Below are 23,215 nucleotides of genomic sequence, written 5' to 3'. Positions count from 1 at the left end.
TCCACCAGGTGCTCAATCACTGCTTCAAGCTGTGACTTAGCATTTCCACTGCACTTAAAAATCTAGATCGCTTGGCCAGGCTGGATAAGGACATGATTTTCTGCTGTTTGCACTATGTCTTTTTGTACATGCAGTGTTGAGCTTACAATGATCTCTATAATTTTGCATAATTCACCTTCCAGTGATAATATGGAACCAATGTCAACCAAATAGTACAGTATAATAATAAAGTATAATGTGATAATGAATGGAGTACATCTAAATACCTGCGGTAATTCCACGCCAGCTCCTGTGTGGAGCCAGGAGTTGGACTTGATGATCCACTTCCAACTTGGGTTGTTCTATAACTCATATTTTAGTTTGTTTATACTTCTTTGCCATTTCTTCACTGATGCTCCCTATTTGAGATATCTGATTACATACTAACACCAAAGACAACATTCTGTTCGCATAAACTCCTTTGACTCCAGGGAAAAAGTATTCTTCTAAGTACTAGGTTGAATATCTCTTCATTTAATTTTGCACCCTTTGACCTCTCTCATCAAGACAAGCAACCCAAAAAGTGAAAATGGAAGGGAACATCTAGATAGCCTGTTAGAAGCAACACTGGTGTGAAAAGTTGGCTTTAAAAAAAAAGCGCTACCTCCTCTGTTTTATCTTTGGGCAGTCTGGACTGGTACTTCAAACACAGACCCAGCCCCAGTGGTCTGGCTGCCAGGGAGGACTGGAGCTCTATCTTAAAACCTCTGTCATCTCTTCTGTCTCAGAAGACCAGAGGGAAATTCAAAGAAGATTACAAATTTGTGCAGCAAGAAACTACATATTGCATAAATATTTTTATTTCCTTTTTGTGCTAAAAGAATATCCAGTAAGCTTGACAGAGTAGTTTTATATGGTTGTATTTGCGTATCAAGTTATTACCAGGCTTCTTAATCCCTTTGATAAGATCAACAGCAGTGTTATTTTCAAATTGGAAGCTTTCTGTGCCCAGAAACTATATCTTGTCTTGCTAGTAGGGTGACCTAGAGATCTAATTGGCATTTCCACCAATTTTGCAAATGTCTCAAGCTGTTCAAAGTTTTTGTGAAAGTTCTGATTTAAAAGAAAATACCTGCAAAATTCAACCTTCAGTGAGCTTTTCAATGAAACAGCCCAAATATTTTCAGTTACCTATTTTGAGGAACAAATCTTCAGCTTTTTCTCAGCTCAGGTAATAAAACATTTTGTTACTTTGGCTTTGCTCTAAAATCAAGACAAAAGATACATTTCTAGAGATGATATGAAATGAAATTGAAATGAATGAGTATTGGGGAAAAGAAGAAACCTTTAGTGCTAGAAATGCTTTGTTATGACTGAATAAACTAAATATGCTTAATATGAAAGGTAATGATGCGACTGATTGAATAGTTTGACATAACTGCGCATGAAATATCATTAACAGGTTCAAGATGGTTTTATATCAATACCACATCTCAGAATAAAATAAATGGAAATGTGGGACTACAATAATTTGTCACTGAAGCCTTTCAGTGTCGTTTAAAAAAATATTATCAGTGAAAGTCTAGTCAGCATTACCTGGAGTGTCAGAAGAAATTACAGCCTTGTGCATGTTTGAGAGCGTGCCAGTTAAACAGTTTAGGATACCTGCAACATATGTGTATGTGTGAGAGGACAAGTAAGTACCTAGTAGCTCCTGCATCTTTGCCTTCTGTGGGCACCACCAAGTCATACCTGTATTGACTACTGATACTAGCTTTCAGAATGTGAGGGGGCACCTGGGCAAAAGCAGCATGATCCCCTCTCATGTCTCTGAGTGAGGACAAAGCAAATTGGGGAAACTCTGCTACCAGATCTCATACATGAAGCTTCTAAGAAGAAAATTCTGCCATTAGTGTGTAGTTACCACAAACACATACCCATCTGTAAAAATATTAGGGAGGATCCTGCAAACAGACATTCAGTGTTTGCACCCTGTATGCCTGTTCTTTCTGCACGGTGGTAGCAGTTCTCAGCACAGCTCTAATGAGAACTGCCTGTCTGTGTAGATGATGTTTTCTGAGTAAGCCTGGATGGTGCCGGGCTTATTGCTATTATTTGCAAAGTGGTCTTCTGAGCAAAAGATTGCACTGCAAACTCAAAGATCCAAGATGCATAGCCTATGTCAGCATCTAATGGCCAAATGATTTACCTATGCTCACCATGAGGATTAGCCTACATGATAAAAACCCCTTAGATTTTGATACAGGGTTGGTTATCCCTTGATACAGGCTTGATTCTCCTTTTCACCTTCCAAAGGAATCACAGTCAGCATTTCAGTATTCACCCATGGGACGCAGATACTTGCAGCCATCTCGATCAGTGTAGGCCATCGCCTTGCATGAAAGCACACAATACTGAGGGTAGCAAGCTGTAAATCAGAATGGTAAATCTGAGCTGGCGTTTTGTGGCTGCTGTATTAGCTGCAGTTTCTCTGCAGACATCTCGTTGCTTTCCCATTGCTGGCAACAACAGAGGTCAACAGAGATTACACTGCTTGTACAGCCTCAACATGCTAATCACTTCTTCTGTCTACGGAAATTTCTTTTCCATAGAGCTGTGTCAGATGTTGAGTGTGTACACATCCTACATTTTCTTCCAGGTTCTTGCTCCATTTTGAAGGATGATCACCTCATCCTTCACTGTTTTGGTCTCCTTACTTTTATCTCCCTAATGTAGGTCAATCTCTGCTCAAAGCTCATTACACTATTGACACTAACCAAAAAGTGGAACCAAAAATGAGAACATCCTTTAAAATACAACCACATATTCTCAAGTTTATTTGACAGACGAGGCTTCTCTTTGGTATGAAGTTGAGTAACATTGAGTAAAAAGTGAGCATCCAGAAATAGCACATTTATGAAAACACTGAGACTTGGATAGACTGAAACAAGTTTTATGATTACTTTTAATCTCCCCATAAGATTTTAAAGTTTTAAAATACGTTCTATTCTAATGGTTTCCAAAACAAGCTTTTCCTTTCAAAAAGCTTAAAACCTTAATTGAAATTCTAGTGTTATAAAGATTTTAAAACAAAGTTTGAATTGATTCTCTGCCTCTTTTTATTTTTGAGATGGGTGATTGCTTGTATTGCTGAGAGCTTGAGAGTTTTTTTTTTGTTGTTGTTGTTGTTTGTTTTTTTTTCGTCATCCCAAAGTCTGTTTTTATTTCTTCTTTTTTTTTTTCACCCAAGGTATTTTCATGTGAATTCTATTTTAGGTCAGTTAACGTAACTTCTTTCTGCTAAATCATTAGAACTTTTCCTTAATTAAGAAAATGAGAGCCCTAATGTCATTCCACTAAGGGAAAAGAAAGTAACAAGTTGTGACACACACAGAGGATTAACGTGGAAAAGTTGTTAACTCTGTGTGTATCTTTTCTATTGTGTCCTCCTTTCCTCTGATTTCTTTGCAAATCCTTAAAACTTGATAAGCTGCATTTACGTTAAGCTGTTCCTGATATGCTCCAATAAGTGTGCTTTAGACACATTGTTAACATAAGGCCAAATCTGTAATACAGCATGGACAATTAAGTGCACAATTTTTGTATAAATGCAAAATCCCTCACTGTGAATTATTTAATTAATGCTCTACAGTTCATTTAATAGCGCTCTTTCAAAGGCCATTTCACTCACAGAAAACTAATTTCATTCTTCGGGTTGATTTAATTAGATTGTATGATATATGGTATTGCTAATTCAGTGGCTCTCTTTGCAGTGTCTAGGCCGCTGCTCCTATTGTCGGCAATCTGTCAGCCCCATTTTTAACAGTATTGAAAAATTCAAGCTTTATTATTGCTCGCTCACTCTTTCTCTCCCATCAGGAGGAAAGTAATGAGCTTTTCTTCTTATGAGAGCAAGCAGAGAGTGTGGTGCCCTTAGCGCTTCAGGCACCGAGCAGTATTAACAGCCTGATTCATGAGTTAAGTTTCTAACTGCCCGTGGCTATTAGCACTCAGTCCTTTGGCTGTCATTTAGTTAAAAAGACTCTTCGGTTAATTCACTCTTTTAATGAGACTGTGCTATTCAACTAATGTATTTTACTGTATGAAAGGTCACACCAGGAAGCAAAACAGATTGGAGGGAATGTAGCGGGAAGCCTGGCTGTCAAGAAACAGTTCAAGCCTCGCAGGCATTTAGCGGTCCCGGCGCTGTAATGGGCTGGGGAACTGATGGGCCAGCACTCACCTCAACAGTTGAGCACCATAAATCACAGCTAAATAGAAAGCAGATTAATCAGAACCACAGACAAAAAGAGCACGTGTTTCATTACCCATATAATCACTAACATGATTGCCAGACAAGCCAGGGAGCTGTACACAGGGCTGACAAAGCGCGGCATGGCACAGGGCTCGGCCGGGCTGAGCAGCAGCCGCGCAATCGGCTCCTCAGGCTGCTGCTCTCCTGGCTAGGAAAGGCAGCAACGGAGCACAAAACAGCAAAGGCAAGTCGTGGCCATAAAGGCTTTTGTTTGGTTTCCATACAGCCCTCTGCCTCAGCGCGGGCTGCAGAATGAGGTGGTGAGATGCAGGCCGCTGCACTGAGCAGAGCCCAGTGCTCCTGCTGCCTTCAGGTGTCCCCTGAGCCCCCAGACAGCTGCCAGCACCAGCGCACAGCACCAAGCTTACGGTGACAACTTGTGTGCTTCTCCAACGTCATTTGCTCGCGGTGCTTCTCACGTCACCAGGAAGTTATATGTAACACACACACCCGCACTGCCCAGCTTCTCCCTGCTCAGGCTGAAAATCTGCTCTGCCTCAGCATCTCTGTGTGGAATGTCCAATCAAACATGTATTCCTGAGCATTGCTCGTTAATGTACCAAAGGAGAAAATGAGAGGAACCTCTGCTTTTAATAGCTTCGCATCTGCCTGCCAGAGCGTTAAACATCTGAATTATTGTGAGGGCATGTGTGTGTTTTGCTCATTTTTAATTAGTGTCACTGGGGGAAAAACTTCAGCACTTTAGGGGCAAAAGTATATTATTTTTTAGAAATTGTAATTCCCTCAAACTACGGTAAACAAATCATTCTGATTTAAATTTCCCAAGCAACTTCCAAACAGGGAAACCGTATGTTTAATTACTAAACATCTGTTGCAAAGAATACCCCTAGCTTTTGCAGCACTGATATCGCTGTATGAATTTTAAAATCTGTCAGCAAGGGATCATGAAAGCTTTGGGAGCAGAGAGCTGCTCACTTTAACCCCTGAACCAGATAATCTAACAGTAATCCATTCAAAACTAATCAAACATTTACAGAAACGCACCAGCACTGAGGAAAACAATTCATCATCTTCATATGCTCATTACGCTTCCAACATCTCAATCTACCTATGTAAATGAGACTGGGGATCTGACATCAGGTCCATGTACAGAAATTATAAACAAATATTCATCCATTATGCTGCTGAAATTTAACAGCTGGAGCACTAACAGTAGCTGAACTCCAAGCCCTGAGTATCAATTATTTATGAACCTAAAACTGACAAGACTGTCTAGGTGAATTAGCTGCATATGTCAAGCTTTGTTATAAATCCCAGCCTACTGTAAAACTCATTTTCATAGAATGTATGTACAAGGCTGACAATATATCAACAGTACGGCATTAATAATTTAGAAGAATGGTACCATAAGGGAGCACCTAGAAACTCTGCTCTGCAATATAGTTGATATTACAAATAAAAAAGTCAAATAAAATGAATTTCCCATAAACAGAGAATCAAATAAAGCATTTCTCTATGATTTTATATTCAATTTTCAAAAAACTTACCAGTTGATACTTCCATTTTTAGGAACCATAAGTGTCTCCTGAAGTTGTTTAATTTTTTGCCCAGTGCTAAAAATGCCTTCGAATTTTTAGTTCTGTTGATGTAGGTTGTGTTGCATTTATTTTATTTTTACAGAATGAGATCAGAAAGTGCACGGAGGGTAAGAAGCAAAAGGAAATTGTTGTTTGCAGCAAGCAGTACTGCATGCTGTGGTTTAAGACCCTGAAATATAATAGACTAACTGTAAGTACAGTTAATTATAGGCTAAAATCTACCTCTTGATGAATGCATGTCGCACAAAATGAGGCAAAGGCTGCTCTGATCTGATGGTAGAATTTGGTTAGATATGTTAATCAGTGGTGCTATTTGAGATATTGTGAAGTTTCTTTGCTTTATGTTGTGTAAGAAGTCAATACAGAAGCTACTGGACACTAAATGCAACCATCTACGTAGCATAGTGGAACAAAAGGGTAAGTTCTAAACTGGAACTGCTATCAGCCTAAGGAAAACTCTGATCTGGAAGTCTACAGTGAGATCTAGAAAAAGGACCTATCCAAACTTTACCCAAAATCTTACATATTCAAAGGCAGGTTGGAATTTTGCAGTTCTCTTCTACCCCAAAGAGCCGTCAACAACAGCTTTGTTGAAGCAATGCCCACAATTACTCAAAACCTGAATTTTGTTCAGAAGCACCTTGGTAAGCCTGTGTATCATCTAACCTATGCCCATAAAGGCATGGCCAGTTGCTATTCAGGAAGGTTGTCCACACACACACAAAAAAAAATATTAATACACACGAGAATTTATGACTATCAAATAAGCAAGATGGGTAAGTAGCCCATATTTTGATCTGTGAACGTTGGCCTTCCTTTTCTCCATGGCATAACTGTTTATTATTATGAAAAGTGAATGGGGGATGGAAGGAGAGAGAAGAGAGAAAGACTCAACCCCAGACTCGAGAGAAACACCATATCTGAAGGACAGTTAAAGGGAATCATTAGCATTAGGTACATGAGGCTACTGTTGACTTCCTGGGGATTGCTCTCATGCTTAAAATTAGTTCTTGTTTTGTGCACTCCTTCATGGGGATCCATATGAAAAACATAGCAACAGCATATGAAAACGTGGTTCAGGACAGGAGAGGTCACTAAGATCTCAAAGCTGATTTGCACAGTGTTTTCAAAAATATTCCATCAGTAGCAAAAGCAAAAAATAAATATACATTTTCAAAAGATCTGCAATGGTCCAAGGAAAGGTGACAAGATATTTTAGTATTTTGATGCAGTGAAAGGAGAATTTAGAGGACGAAATAGGTCCTTATGATGCACACATATACATGAAAGCAGAAATAAAATAGTAGATTTTATCAGGGACATAAGGAAAATGCTACAATGCCATCACTTCATTTTCAGGATATCATCGTTTCTGACTCAGGAAATACTTGCAAAAAACAGAAAATATAATAAATCTGCAGTATTTTTCAAGAGAGAAAAGTGTGCCTTGATGCCTGATACATCAGGTATTTATGGAAAAAGAAGCTGTTGCTGGTCAGACCCAGGGAGACCCAAAGGTCATCCAGTGCATCCTCCTGTAGCACAGAAAGAAGGTTCGTATAACAATTCCTACTTAATTCTTCAGTCTACTAGGAATTTCCATTTCCCACTGCTTTAATGTTATCTGCATGGGTTATTTGCTTTATGTTTTCATAAGTAGAGTCCAATAATAATAATAATTCACTGAGGGTGAAATTCACTCCCGGGCAGAAAGCCCAAGAAAAGGCCTTTGCATTACTCAAGTCATTCCAAAGTGCTTAAAATAGGATTTGTTTGGATTTAAATGGTGCAGAGAAATTATGCTGGCTCTTTCAATAAGAATGACTTCACCTCAAATGCCCCACAGTGCTGTGCTGCTTACTGTCAAAATCCATAAGAACTGTCCCCACAGAATTCCAAAGTAGAATGAAGATCTTGTAGTCTGCTCAAAACAATGAATAAAGGAATACAGGCAATCCACAGAAGAAATATCTAAGCTTCATTTCCGGACTTAATTAACTGATTTGGTGCCTGATGACATCTCTCACTTTGCATGTTCTTCTTGTTAACTGATGCTCTTGTTCTCATTCATACACATGGCACCTATGAAATCTTTCCCAGTAGCTCTTTCTGTTCACATTCAAAATCCTACTTGAATACTTTTGTTTTTCCAAAAGCCCTTAGTTTTCACCTTCATAACGTAGTAAAGGTGAACACTGTTCTAGTTGAGATAGGATGGAGAGGTATGCTAGCATTTAGACTCCATACACAACTCCTTTGGGCTTTTGCAACTGCGGGTTAAGCTCAAAAGACAGAGGTCACCAGCAAACAAAGAGTAATTGGAGTACGCTTGTGAGTTTGAGCTAACATTTCTTGCAGGGAGGGCTACGTGGTGCATTTCCAGGGCATCAGCTCAACAGCTGTATGTTTTCCTTTAATTTCTGAGAGGGCTTTTCAACACAATAGTCCTGTGATTTCTTGAAAATTTTAGTTAGAGCTGAACCTAGAGCTGAGAGCCTCATAATCATAACTCAGAGACTGGATTTGGAACTGAAAAATAATTCAAAATGAAAAAAATGATTTTTTTTGAATTGGCTGTACTTGGCGATAACTCTTGATGTTTTCTTCTGTGCTGTTGCAATAAGCTATGATTCTGGGGACCTACTTTTGCGACTAAAAGATAACTCTCTTGGGAAGAAAATTGCCACTCTGACATAAATCTTTGAAACAGGAGTTTATGGGAAAGTGGCAAATATGAAAAAAAAAAAAAAAACAAATATACCAAGCTAAATAGGCATTAATTTATGGACATACTGCTTGAATTCATAAGTTCAGCAGCCATCTGGCGATCCTGGAGAAGCAGTGGTAGGCTTTTGCTAGAGCCTCAACAGATACAATTAACTACATTTTTGTATATGATCACAGCTACTATTTTTTCTACAATATTTTCTAGCTGTAAAATCTCATAACAATTTTTGCTTTTCATGTAGTTTATTACTTCCCAAGTCATGCTCATTACTGCCTATGGGAAGTCAGTTGCATCTTGTCTCAGTCATTTGCTGCTGAGACATCAGCTTCATTGTTCTGTTCATTGGTAGTGTTGATAACCAACTTTAAAAAGGAGCACAATAAAAGAGAGTGACGATTGCATTGCATTAATCATGAATATCACACAGTAATAACAGACATCATGTTTGACTGCATTTTGTCTTTTCAATTAAACTTTGCAACTCATAACCCCCACTTTTTTTCCAGAAAACAAGGTCCCACCTTATAGAGCTAAGAATGAATTAGAAATGTCTGATATCCAACAGTTTTTGCTCTTCCAACCTCAAACTGCTGTCCATATCTAACAAATGCTACACTAATACCTGTGGATTAAAGTGATGTAGTTGTACCATCCAAGATCCTCTGAAAGTCAGACGTAGACTGTAGGGTAATATCACAGTTCAATATGGCATCCAATCATTCAGGTAAGTTGTAACACACGAAGAGTAGAAGAGGACACTGGGACAAGACATCTTGATTTATAGTGATGCCTAACTTAAATACCGTCCATCAATAGCAAAGATCCAAAAATGAATGCTGATTCACATCAGCCTGAAAAAAAAAAAAAAAACCAACAACACAATTATCATCATACATAAGTGCAGTAAAAAGGAAGGAGATTCTCTGTTTTCATCTCCCGAGCCTTGGAAGCAGGCAACAGGGAATATGAGCAGATAACTCATCTCCAGCTTTAAACAGGAGTGACTGATCACCCAGAAGTGCCACCATTTCTGAGTGTTCACAGCACTGAGTGCCATCCTATTTGGCTGACATCTTGCTAAAACAGCTCAGGGTTGATTTTGCTTCCAACAAAGCAGGTTAGAGCTGCTAGCAGTGTGCTGTTGCTTGTGCACGGCCTATGCACACTCCATACACCAACAATTAAATTTACAAACCATTTCAAAATTGCATACGGCTAGCAACAAAAATGAGGATTATGATATTTGGATGGCTGAACTTGATGCCTGATAAATCTCTACTTTCTACCTTCTTTCCAGCTCATTTGGAGGGTGCAGCACATATGTCAGGAGACAGAAGTTCACTAATAATGTTTTATGTGCTCTCACATGGAAAAGGTCCTTGTGGTTGTAACAATGCTGATTTTTTTAATCATGTCATCACAGTTGATGCTTAAAACAAGCAAAGCTCCAGCATTACTGGAGAGCGGCTGCCTTTCTTAGGAAAGAAAACCAACAGAGAAATGTTAGATTAGCACAAATAAGCACAGCAGAAAAATGGAGTGTGAGGACCAGGCTTGCAGCTCTGCTAAATAGAGAGATGCAGAATGTACCAACTTCTGCAAGATATTGCCTTGTCTTTTAATAAAGAGTGGCCAAAGGAAAGAAATAAATGAAGAAAATGTTGAGAGCTGTTCTTTTGTTTTGGCGTTCTCTTCAGATTGGATGTGAGCTGTGGCCCAAAATGTTCATAAATCCTTACGATGGCCCAGGCCCCATCCAATGATGATTTTTGGGTATTACATGCTGGTGTGATTACTGGAAAGTTTTCATGAAAGTTGGTTTAATTTAATGAGAATCTATCTTGAGAAGCAAGTGAGGAAGGAAATGGACTTGTAAATATTTAAAAGTTTTAAGAGGATTGTGTCATATTTATAGCCTTTCATGATTTTACTTCTACAACACTGGTTTAATGCAGAAAAAGAAAAAAAAAATCTGTGAATACATAAAGAGAACTCTCCCCACAAAAGGACAACAGGACCTGGGGGAAACAGCCCCTTACTCAGCCCAGTTGTGCAAGTGAGTTCCTATGTGATGTGGATCCATGTGGGCTAGAGGCCCTGCACAAGTATTTATTTCAAGAAAACAGACAAAGAAGGTTTGTTTGAATTTAATGATGGCATTTCCAAATATAAAGGCTGCAGGGTCAGAATTAAGAAATATTCTTCTGGAAGGTATTGTTTTGTGTCTGTCTAAACATGAGCAACAGAGGTACATTCTCTAATGGATTACTGTGAGGCAGCAAGAAAGCCTTTTAATGGTGTGGAATGCCCATTAATGCAGATTAAAGCAAGAAATGGGAATTATAAAGCAGATACGGTCTGCACAAAGAGCTAAAAAGGTCCTTTGTTGGTATTTTTCCAGTTATTGAACTATCAGGTGTGACGGTGTAACACAAAATATGAAAGCTCAACAAATGTCATACTAAGTACTTTTCAAAACTGTAATTGATCATCAAATTCCAATAACAGCTTAGGTACTTTAGTTGATATTGAGATTAATATACAGCTTCCTGCAGCAAGAACCTCTTCAGTTTCTGACCTTGGCTGGTAGTAAAACCCAATCAATATTTGGACCAGGCAAGCTTTCCAGAGAGGATGCATTGAACACATTAGTTTTCTGAAAAAAAAACATTCTGCCATCAGCTAGAAAATCTAATCCACTCTGAGGAATACGATGGAACAGAATTGAGTAACAACCCCAAATAAAAATAGGGTTTACTTAAGCTTTTTTCTTTTTTAAACTTTTAGAATCATGATTTTCTACTGCTAATTTCTACTCAAGGAGGAAGCACTGAGTTCTTGCATACAGAAAGGCATTTATGTTGAACAACCATTCAGAGGACATGGAATCAGCAATATGATATAAACACTGTGTCCAAGCAAGACTGACCAATATCTTGATGTTCAAGGTGTCAGCTACATACAAGTATTTCAGTGGCCAGAAATAATTCCCTGGCATTTCCCCCCCCCCCCCCCAAAAAAAAAAAGTAACAGATCACATTTCTAACACAAATTTCTCAATAACAAGTCCATTGACAATATAACATAAATGACACATAGCTAGCACTTAACTGAAATAATGCTTTCGTCATACAAGTTACGCATTTTTTCCTTTCTATATCTATCCCTTATGCTCGCACAAAAATATAAAGTATTATGCTAAAATGTATAAAGATTTAATTAGTCTCACCAATGTTTTTTGTGGTCTTGCTTAGAATAGTTTACTTTTATCATGTGTTAGGCTGAGTGAAGACCAAATTGCCAAATTTTGTGATTTTTCTTCCTTTGGACTCCCTGAATCTAAAAATAATTGAACAATGATTTTTTTTTTTTAAATAGCCATTCATTGGATTAACTGTTTTATAAACATGTAATGCATCTGGCCAGGAAATGGATGAAACACTACCACTTGCATGCCTTTTCATAATGAAGTGTGCACTTCCCTGTACTGCTGGGCAGCAAAAGATCTGGCCCATATGTGATACACACTTGAGTAAAAATAAGTAGAGAGCACGGCTGTTAATCGCTACCTTTTTCCATCCATTCCCGCAGTGGAAAGCAACTATTTCTATGTACAGGATTAGTTCAGAAGAGCAATAGAAGGGTGGGGGCCAGAGCAAATCTGTGCTTTGGATGACACAGGTATGATGCTTACCATAGACCTACAAACCATGCCCTCTTAAATCAAAGTGCTGCTCCACCGCAGCACCTTAATTGCTCCAGGTGGTGTAGTCAGTAAACATTTGCTCAAGATTTTATGTGTGTACTATACTTTCAAGAATTGTTTTCTATTTAAAATATTTGGTTTTGCTTCAGTCTTGATAAGGTTTTTGTCCCGCTGCAAATAAGATGAGCTCCAATAACTCAAGTGCAGTCTGTCTGTTGACTTACCCTGGTAGAAATGCATTTCTGTGAGTTATTTTCGGAATGTTCTCATGGTAGGGATGCCTCCCTGCTAGCATGTAGAACTGAAAATGGACATAAACAATGCAGTGACACCGTGGACACAACTGTTACACTCAGCTCATAAGTAAAGGGATAAGCATTGAGTGCCAAATGGCGAAAACAAATTCAAATTTGAAAAAAATAATTACGTATGTTATTACAGAATCAAATTTTTTTATGCTGAAGTATAGAGCTGAAACAAAATGGGATCTAACAACAATGGCATATACAGCAATTCCTCTGCAGAGTGCGGGCAGGAACTTCATCTGTATTCTGGCATAGAGCTTTTGTTCGGTTACATTTTAAGTTTTATTGCCATTGATTGTATAACAAATAGAACAATAATAATACGTGCAGATGGGAGACTATACCTAACCTGTGTGCAACAGTTTAACTGAAACATTCCATTTCTCTCATCCCCTTCCAAATGAAGAGTAAGGGAGACATATTAGCTAATGACCTAAAGCCTCATTATGCCCAATATACTAAACCTCAATTATTCACTACAGGAAGACCTTCCATGCTGAGACTGGATGAAACACAGAACACTTCTTAAACGCCAGCGCTCTGAGCAAATAAGCTGTAGAGCCTATTGCAGGACTGGTGATCCAACAGAGCCATAAGCAGTGGCCCCACAAGATGCAGAGAGGGACAGTTCTTCCCAGACATCTGTGGGACAAGCCCACCCACCTGAGCTAATGAAGTTTTCTGGCAGGTCCTCACAGCACTCAACACACGAGCTGGGATTCTTTTCACAGCTCCATATCACCCTCCTACTCCTGCTTGTGACCGGGAGGTGACACTGCAGGCACAGGGGCCCTGCAGGTGCCAGCCCCTCCAAAGCAGTTTTGCATCAGGTGACCGCTGCCTTGCCTTATGGTGAGTAAAAGTCATAAAACTACCATCAGCTCAATGGCTGTAATGACTACTCTGAAGCTTTTTATAGGCGATAAGCTACTGTAAAGGTCTGCTGGTAATTTGTGGATAGGGTACATTACCGTTATCCTTGAGGAATTTCAGCTTCCTTTTTATATGCCTTTTCTCTCTTGAGGGGCCCCTGAAATTAACAGAAGGCGTTAGTGTGAAGCTCTGCCAGAGCCTCTCGCTGAGCACAGATTGCATTTATTTCTCCTCAGACATGCTCTCGTGCTCCCATGAGAGCTGATGTGGGGCTGGAGGTCCCCTTCTGCTCCTCGTGGTGTCCAGGAGACAGTAAAGAGAAATCTCATGGAAATGTTATAAAGAGGGGACAGAATCCAAACCAAACCGGGTTGGAGCCTAAACAAAAATGGAGGGTGACTGAGTAATTTAGCCAGTAATGGCAAAGCTCAGCAACTGGCTTCTGTGCACACTGTTGGGCTGCAATGGATGTGTGTGCCATGCTCTCAGCACCACAGGCAGTATTGCTACCAACAAAACAATCTCACACAGATCATGAAATGTTAAGGAGTTCATTTGTTTAAAGCATTATGAAATAGTTCCCTTGCAGATCTCATCCTTTAATTTCCTGCACTGGGGCTGAGGTGCGGGACACCAATACTGACAGATCAGATTAACACCTCTGATGCAGAGATTTTCCGCTGTGCTACTGCAAAACACATCACTGTTGCAATATGAGCTCTGGATTCTGGACCTGTTGCTCCCTGGGGCCTTGAACAAACTAACACAAAGCAAAAACAGCAAAAGTGATTCCCTCCAATGGGGAAACTAATCTGCCTGGGTTGCTAATATGCTTTTTGGAAGGAGAAAAAAAATCAAGAAGATGATGAATTTTTCTTTTTTAGTAAATATATTTTCTCTCGGCATTGCAAGGCTCCATACAAACCTCATAGGCGCAGCAAGTTGCTCAGTATGCACATACAGTGGTTGGAAATAATGCAAAGACTGGAGACAGAGGAGAATTCTAGTTTTTCTGTGGTACAGACCATGATTTGGCAAATCAGGTATAAGGCCCAACATTTATTCGTGATTACAAAGCTAAGAACTTTTGGCACATTATTTGGTCTAATACACATGGAATTGTGCTAGCTCAAGCAAGTTTTAATTTAATGAAAAACAAGAAAGAGACATAGGGGAAAAAAAAAAAAAAAAAAAAGAGTCAGTTATTATCCATATCATGACAAAGTCTTCTACTCTCAGAGATGGACACCAAGATTTCATTAACATGGGCTTGTGTAGTCCAAAGCCAAACCAAACCTTGCCTTGCAATACTTGCTAGCTGTTAGCCATGGCTGTTACCTGACAGTTTTACATTGCTGTAGGGGGAAACAAAACATGTAGGAAAAAGATGAAACTGTGTTTTGTTTTGTTCTCAACCCAAAGAGTTTTTCTCCCATTGGAGTGGCATTTGGGTGAGTTGCCTCCTGCTTGTGACTCAACACATTAGTGCTAGGGAATGGCCAGGTCCCAGCTAAGCAGCCATCAGAATCTGTGTAATTACAAAAATGTGAGGCACTGAGAAAAAAGCCAGTGTGCCCATGGAATGATTCACCAGAACAGTCCTCAACCTTCATTTTCATTTGATGACATAAGTATAAGCATAAGCAGTTACAAATATATAGAGTATTAAGCCTCAGAACTTAAAACATATCTCAGTTTTCAGTAAGCAGGGGTGGGTTGTTCCAGGTGGTCCCAGATTAATCACAAGAGGACAGCAGTTCATGGTGAAAAAAGCACAGAACACATTTTTACAGCTGACAGAAATGCATTATGCAACCAGGACTTATTTGTGTTGTATACATATGTAAGGATTTCCTGGATAAAGATAGGATCACTTCAGCTATGCACCAGTGAGGGATTTCACAATTGTACAGAATTCTGTTTTTAACTGCAATATTCACCTCATCATACTCCCTGTTTTACAGCTCCAGTGCCCCACAGAAGGTGAAAGTTCTTCCTTCTGTTATTCCCAGCCAAGCTGCTGGGAGCCCAGCCAAGCCTCAGCCCAGCCTCATGCACCAGCCCCGTGGGGATCCTTTGCTTGGCAATTCCTAAGGATGGCTTTATCACACCGTTCTATGATTCTATTATCACTGAAAGGTTAGGAATAGCTCTAGGAAAGTGATACACCCAACTTGGAGCAGTCAGACCTGCTCTCTAATTCATTGGAGCTTAGTCCCTGTTTGCTGCTCAGCCACAGCTTTGACCAAAGACACCTAAATCGTCCCCATGTTGCAGCTGAGGCTTGCCAGTGTACAGGTACAGGATATCTGGACATAACCTAAGTCAGTAAACTACCAAGCTACAAACTCAACTTAAAGATGCCATTTGGTAAATGATTTGGCAAGTGACAGTACCATTTTGAGAGTGGAGAGCCATTCCCAATACATACATAGCAATGGAGCACAGATCTCTGCCCTGATAAAAGCTTGCAGTGCCTGAGAATTAGGGCTGTGCCATGCTTTGTGTTCAGCCTTACAAACAACAACTTCAGCCCCTGCACAGATGTTGGATTTTTAAAACGGAGCTGTGAACTCTTATTGCAGCAATATTCCTACCTGGCATCAAAGGTCCCTCCTTTACCAAGCTGGGAGACAAACTTGGGTACTCTGCAGGGCCAACAGAGGGAGCTGAGTGGGACAGAGATTGTGAAACAGCAAGTGAGTTTATTCAGTGAACTGGAACTAATATTTTTTATAAAGGGTTTAAGTTACTCTTCTATCAAAAGCTCTAAGTCCCATTATAAATGGCTTCTAATCCACCTTAGAACTAATGCACTTTACACCAACACAGTTTCAAAATAATGGCTTAGCAACACTCAGGGCTGGCAGTGCAAATGCAGGAAAGCAAAGCACAGCAAGAAACCATGGCCTTTTGAGCTGTACTGAACAAAGCACAAAGTGCATCTTCTCCTTCAGCCCCTTTCAGAGCACTGGGGCTCAGGATCTGTCATGGTGTAACAATCAGAAAGGAGAACACGGTGAAGACTAATAAAAGAGGCATAATAGCAAAGGAATCAATGCAATAGAAGATGCTACAAAGAAAAAGAGCTCACCTGTCTCTGAAGATCTACACTCAGAGGAAGACTCCACAAGGGAGGGATCACCAACCACAGAACTTTCCCCAGAGCCAGGCAGCCCTTAAATGGGGTCTAAGAGAGGTGCAGCCAGGATCCACCCCTTCTGGTCACACAGCTGAATTGCCCTCACCTGTGCTCCCAGGGCTGACCCGGTCCTTTCCTTAGGCATTCAATCAGTGGCTCAGACCATGACTCAACAGCTCCCATATACATGGACAGAGTGAAAAAATACTCCCTGCCAGAATAGCCAAGTTTTCTTTAATAAAAATGGCAGCAAATAAAAATGGGTAATATATACGAAGTCTCTTCCATTATCAACGTCTTTGGTACTGTCCTATCAATCACGTTGTTATTTTCTTTAAAGCCACCAATGTTCTCTCAATCAACATTTTCTCCTCTAAATACCCCCTATGTGATGGAACCAGAGACATTTGGTATGAGGAGTTTCTCTGCTTTAGTACAGTTTTGTCACAGCTAGATCTTTGTTCTCAGAAGGTCAAGTTAATTGATGGTCCGAGTCAGATGTCCAAAAGTAAGCCCACTGCATTAAAGCCAGGTCCAGACAAATCCCCTTTCAGTATGGCTGCTCCTTCTCAGGATCAATCCCAATTTTTTCTTCCTTATGACCTCTTCAGGAGTTTTTGCACGGCTGAAGTCCAAGGTCCACCACACACTGACTGGTGGGAGCTGCTCTGCATCATGGCAGCCTTCAGAAGAAGAGAAACCAGTCATGACTACTGGTTGCTCCACGCTGCTTTTACAGACAGCAATTTGTCTTTGTAATGGAGTAGAAAAAGACTATTAACTCAACCAATGCACTACATATTAATTACCAAAATCATTAAAATAAACTTTTTAAGTACTACTAAGGAAGCAATTAGAAAAGTAACTTTGTATATAATACTTTTAGTTCTAGAATGAGAAATGTATGTGACTACTACGGGCCAAAACATGGCACATTTAATTTAAACCCTGGCAGCAAGGGGCAGGTTCCATTGCAGCTATAATAAATTACATACAAGTGCTACAGAACAATAACAAAAACTGTGAGCCATCCATTTCAGTACCATTTACAAGAAATCAATATCAATACTTAATGCAATACTGGTGAAAAATGAGCAAAGATACAGAAAGCATAATAAACCAGTAATGAAAGACCTTGCAGTGTTTCACTTTGGAAGAAAAAACTAACTGTCTATATTTTCATGTAGAGGGATATTTCACCGAGGCAATGTGCTGGAGGTATGAGTGTTTTGCAGATCTAAGTTTAAAATCACCTCTTTATTAAATTTAAAAAAGTTTTTTAAACTGCGGATTACTAGCTTAGTAAAACTCATACATATGGAAGGAAGCATTTCATCTTCCTGAGGTCCTAAATATATTTTTCATTGGACTGCTTTAGATCTAGCATCGTTCTGCTGTGCACCTCTCTGAAAGCATGGGCAAGGGCACTTGCTTCTGCCAAATTTGGGTATTCTGTTTGGGAAATGAAAGGCTTAAGCTTTCCATTTAAACTGTCAAAGTGAATAGGAGATATCATCAGGTAGCCCCATTTCCTCCCCTGGTTTTGGATTGCCATCCTCATCATCATCATCTCTTTGCACTGTCAAGATAGATAAGTAGGTAGGTGGTAGTAGGTAGGTAGATAGATAGATAGATGGATGACAGACAGACAGATTAGAAGTCTGACTACCAAGTTTGTAAGTAAAAGAGCCTTCCTTTCAACTAAAATCTAGAAGTCTGTGAATCTTTCCAACTCCAGTTCTGAGCTCAGAAAGTCCGAGATGTGCCAGTTGATACTTGCAACAGCCTTCGTACATGGTGAAGCTCTTTGCAAAGAGGAAGATGAGCAACTTCATTTTTAATGAAACAATAAACAGATTTAGTTGCAGAAATTGAAGGTTTGAACAAGGGGGTAAATGTTTGGTGGAAACTGGAGGAGATCTGGAGTCACGCTCAGTGGAGGACTTGTGCCCTTTGGAGGGTTTCTCAAGAATGCACATGGCAAAGACTATCAGAAGCAATCACAGAGGTAGTCTGTAATCCTATTGCAAGGCTTGTATGATTGGATTCCCTGTGAGATAAGGATGTCTTGCAGTACTTCATCTTTCTTACACTATCAGTCTTAAGGATGCTGAGGAAAATATGACAAGTTTGAGAATGGCTGCATAGGCCACCTTTATCGGTTGTCCTTCAGCTTGGATATCCAGGAGAGTTTATTCCTGGCAGGGATCATCTCAAGAAGGAATTCATCAAGTGCTAGTATGCAAAAAGGGCAAATGAGGCTGCTCTTTTCTACACAGATTATTTTCTGGGTTTCATTCACGCAGTTGCTAGATTAGTGTAAAGCTAGTAACTGACCAAAAACGATAGACAGGGTCAGTTGGGGGGAGATCTTTTTGTATTTGTTCATCTACCAAGTGTAGCACTGTATACCATGATCACTCTATGCAACAGCAAGAGGAATGGTGAGCAAAAGGGCTCTGAGGCTCTTCTGGGGATTACCACAGGGCTGGGACCATCCAGGTGGACCAAAATACAAATTCTGCTGTAAGGACCAGGTCTCCATCAGGAGGGGACTTCTTGTACCAGTTCCTACTTCTGCCAGTTCATTTAGTAAAGCGATATGACAGCCTGAATTTTTCTCACCTGAAGGCCAAAATAATGAATAACCACAATAAATCCACTAATGGGCAGAAATAAGAGCACCAGCAACTGCAAATAGTTTGTTGTGGCTGTACTGTATCAAATGGTAACTTATTTGAGCAGGATCCTGGTACTGGCAGATGGCATACAGCTCTACTCTCGTGTTAGCAGGAGTATGTCCAGAACATGTACAGCTGTGTAAAAGTCAGTGGGAGCTTGGATTATGTGCAAAATGAACAATCATTGGGGAATAAAAATATTCTAATTGTTGTTTCCACTAATCAGCTTTTAGACATATCCCCTCTCCAGGAGGAAATCAATTTTTTCGCAAGTAGTACAAGAGACTCCTATTATACAGTGTGAATTAAGTCTAACTGATTAATCCCTTAAGTGAAATTTCTTTGTTTAAATTAATTCAGCGCTTTCTGCTGCCACTCAGTTATTTTGCCTGAGGACATCACATTTGTTTGCTCACTCCTACCTGCCTAGGCACACCCATTCAGTACTGTAATGCTCTCACTACTTAAATGGATGATCCCTCAATATAATTATATGAAACATATTGCAGTAAACATGCTGTCTCACTCTTTAGATCTGCTTTTCATCACTGAGTCCAATCTGATAATTTAAGCATGACTCCATCTGAGCACAACCGGAAATGGCCCGATCCAAATCCCAAAGAATATTTGCAGCAGTTTCAACAGCCTTTGAGTTTAGGCCGTAATGAGATTACAACCATTTTTATTTTTTTTTCCTGCAATTGTTTTCTGAAAGTGATCCTATACTTTTACCGCAATAGAAAGAGATGCTGGGAAGGGTTTGGGGAAATAAAAAGTTGAATACCCAGTAGATGGTGCTGTAATCAAATTCTAAAACCTGTTACACGACAGCCACTTAGCTGTGGCACGGCAAGTTTCTGCAATGATTAAAGAAAGTATGTTTTCTTTCAAGGCATGTCACTGCATTTAAAACACTTATTCATCTGGAGCAGTAATCGTATAGGTAATAGGGTGAAACAGCATCGAAGTTGAAGAAATAAATAATGTGTGTTGAAGAAAAATGATTTATGGATCTTTTCTCCATGGTCCTATGTTTGCAGGAGACTTTAATGGAAACACAGATAATGCATTCATTTTGGGCAAGCAAAACTGAATTCTCCCTCCCATCTTTGCAGTGTTCTGTACTCCACCTAGGGAAAAATGCTTTAGCTTTTTCAGACTCTCTGACATTGTTGCTACAGTTCTCTGCAATCTGCTCTTCCATGTCTGACTCTCAAATTCACCCATTTTGTAACAGGAGCTGAACACAACAGCCATGTCCTGAGATCAGCCCTTACTTTCCTCCTCCGCAACCATAACTGAAGGTCTCTGCTGTTGATAAACTTTGATCTCCTCTCCTCCCCAGGTTTTTCGGCCAACTTCTGCTTAATCTTTGAACTGCACCGGTCTGATCTGCAGTTCTTCCAGGGAGGGAACTCCTGGATGTGTCAACAAGTGGAGCTTGGGGAAATTCAGCACTGATGAGACAGATACATGCATTGGCGGTACCTTGCAGGAAGCTCAGGGCTGTCAGTGACCAGAAAGCTTGGCCAGAAAGCCATTCTTGTGCTTGGTGGGCCTAATTTCTTGAGAAAATAGTTCTGTTTGTAGATTTTTATTTGACCTCCAAAGGGCAAGAATCCTTTCCAGAAGGAACAGTGCCTGGACATGACTTCCCTGGCCAAGGTCTTGATAAGCCAGGGCCTGTGTCGTCCAGCTTTTAAAGAAGCCTTTAGACAAAGTTCTCATTCACTTTAGAAGAACACTTCATTCAACGCCTCCCTGGGCAGTGTGACCACAAACGCCGTACACCTGCTTAAACAGATAGTCAAAGTCCTAAGAAAACTGAGGCAAAAGAAAACTTTGTCTCATAAATCACATTTCCTCCAGTAACAGTTCTCACTTGTGCAGAATGCGAAGTCATGGCAAAGATTCCTTGGGCTATGGAATTTCATTTAATACACAGCCTGGTTTTTAAGTTAGAAATATAGCAGGGTGAATGCATGTACTTCTCTGAGTATAAAACTCTCTTCCCAGTGCTGTTAATGCACCCATGACAGCCCTCGGTGCCCATGCAGGTTTGCACTGAAGCCAAGGGAAGCTGCACAAATACATCTGAGGACAGGATTTTCCCCCTAGCATAAATTTTTCAGAAAATTTAATGATTATGTATGATAATTTTGGCTAATGAATACATTTGTATGATTCATTTATTATGTATCAGTCATTTGTAAGGTATTCACAACATGTTTTATTAATTATTATTAAAACCTTGTATTTACTTTAAGCCATATCTCATCAGGATTCCTTCTGTGAAATGCTGTAGACTCTCTTTTCACCTCTCCCAATCTCAGACCTGATTTCTGCTTCAGCAAGATGCCAATCCAGTTTCTATAGAAGACAATAGGAGGCTTTTCAATGCTCTCAATGGTCTATAGATCGGGGTAATTAAACACAGAAGGATATCATTAGGTCATTGGCCTATACCAGGCATAAAGGTGATAATTTGTGACAGAAGGTGGGGGTGGAACAAACCTGAAGAATCACTGGGCTTTCCCTATTCGTGGTGTGAGAATGACCACAGCCCAGCCCTGGAGGGGTTGTGGTTCACAGACCATCACTTCTGCTCTGCTTTTGTCCAGCACCCGGAGGGTAGGACCCTTACCCAGGACCATGACTGCTATCCTGTCGTTTCCTTTCTCAATTCATAAACAAAAGAATCAGTGTTACCTGATGTTATTCTGCTGGTTTTTCTGTTGTAGCATTCTGCCATTGTAAGGATAGAAATGTCTGTTCTTTGTAGGATTTGGGGTTTTTTATAGAGTGCCTGTTGAAAATAAACAACTACGTTCCCTTCCACATACTGCACACATTTAGTCTCGTATCTCTCCATCACCACTTTTGTCCAAGCCAGGATCAAATGAGGCAAAATTCTAAGAAATAGAGAAAGGGGAAATCCCAATTATTTGACATGAAAAAGAAGCCTCTGTCACTGACAATCAGAAGTGTGAGTAGCTTATATAAATACATATGAAGAGATAAAATTAATTAAATATACATTGGAAAAGAAAAATGAAAAGGGTGAGAAAGCCCTTGTATGGGGTTGCAGTGAGGCACTGTACAGCTTGTACCAGGAGAGCAGCCCCAAACCTAAGGACCTAAAATAAGCTGAATACTGAGGAATAATAAAAACGACACCAAAATCTGGAGGGGGAAATGCCATTTGAATTTGCACAGAGATCAGAAATAAGCCATTAATTAGACACTGGAGAAAAGGAGACGGGCAGATGCTGATGCTGGCCATATGCAGAGCAGTCTGCAAGAGCGCCCTTCTGGCTTCCCCAGAAATAAGGGAGAGGATGCTGAGTGATAGTTCCCGAGTGGGAAAACCACAGAAGAAAAGTAGATCATCCTTTTTTTCTCCACTGTAACCATCTTGTTTGCCTTTCAATGCATTGATTCCCAATATTTATTGAAACATGTCACCGTTATTCTCATTTTTCACACTTAAGCAGCATCAAAGGAATAAAAAGCCAAACTGATTTTGGAGGTAAAACAAGCAAATGCATTTTCTCCCCACATGTTTTGGTGTTGAAATTCGACTCGGGCTGAATTTTTACAGCTAAATTGCAAACTCTGGGAAAAAAGAAGGTTTCTATTTGGAGCCCTAATACAGCTTTCATCACACGGGCCCAACTGCATTGCTGTGCCTCCGACCCTTTCATCCTGAGGTGTGCTATTTGAGAAATGCCTGCTTCCAAATGTAGCAAAATGAGAAATTACAGCTCCTGTCTAACAAATCAAAAATAAATGAAGTAACAACATAAAGGTAAATTTACTGTTATTTATAATTTACCATTTTTACCTTGTTTTCAATTGTCTCTTAGTCCTCTTCATTCTAGGAGCCCATTACATTTTATTATGCTAAACCCTATCTTCTGTCACATA

General features: G+C 39.9%; 1 long non-coding RNA gene across 3 annotated transcripts; it reads right to left on the bottom strand.

Moving 5' to 3' along the window:
• Positions 1–7,583: 7,583 nt before the first annotated feature.
• Positions 7,584–16,622, bottom strand: LOC122175840. 3 transcript variants are annotated; one of them, XR_006177516.1, is made up of 6 exons: positions 16,560–16,622; positions 16,063–16,134; positions 13,564–13,622; positions 12,512–12,588; positions 9,204–9,432; positions 7,584–8,382 (listed from the first exon to the last, which is right to left on the bottom strand). It is a non-coding gene; the product is annotated as an uncharacterized LOC122175840 (long non-coding RNA). The 3 variants fall into 3 exon arrangements; XR_006177515.1 differs by lacking the exons at positions 7,584–8,382; positions 9,204–9,432 and adding an exon at positions 10,650–11,237; XR_006177517.1 differs by lacking the exons at positions 7,584–8,382; positions 9,204–9,432 and adding an exon at positions 11,862–11,920.
• Between the last annotated feature and the right edge of the window lie 6,593 nt (positions 16,623–23,215).

The sequence above is a fragment of the Lagopus leucura genome, unplaced genomic scaffold (assembly GCF_019238085.1).
Source record: "Lagopus leucura isolate 7727_CA_CO unplaced genomic scaffold, USGS_WTPT01 Super-Scaffold_741, whole genome shotgun sequence".
NCBI lineage: Eukaryota > Metazoa > Chordata > Aves > Galliformes > Phasianidae > Lagopus > Lagopus leucura.
This window is presented reverse-complemented; position numbering and strand designations above follow the sequence as displayed.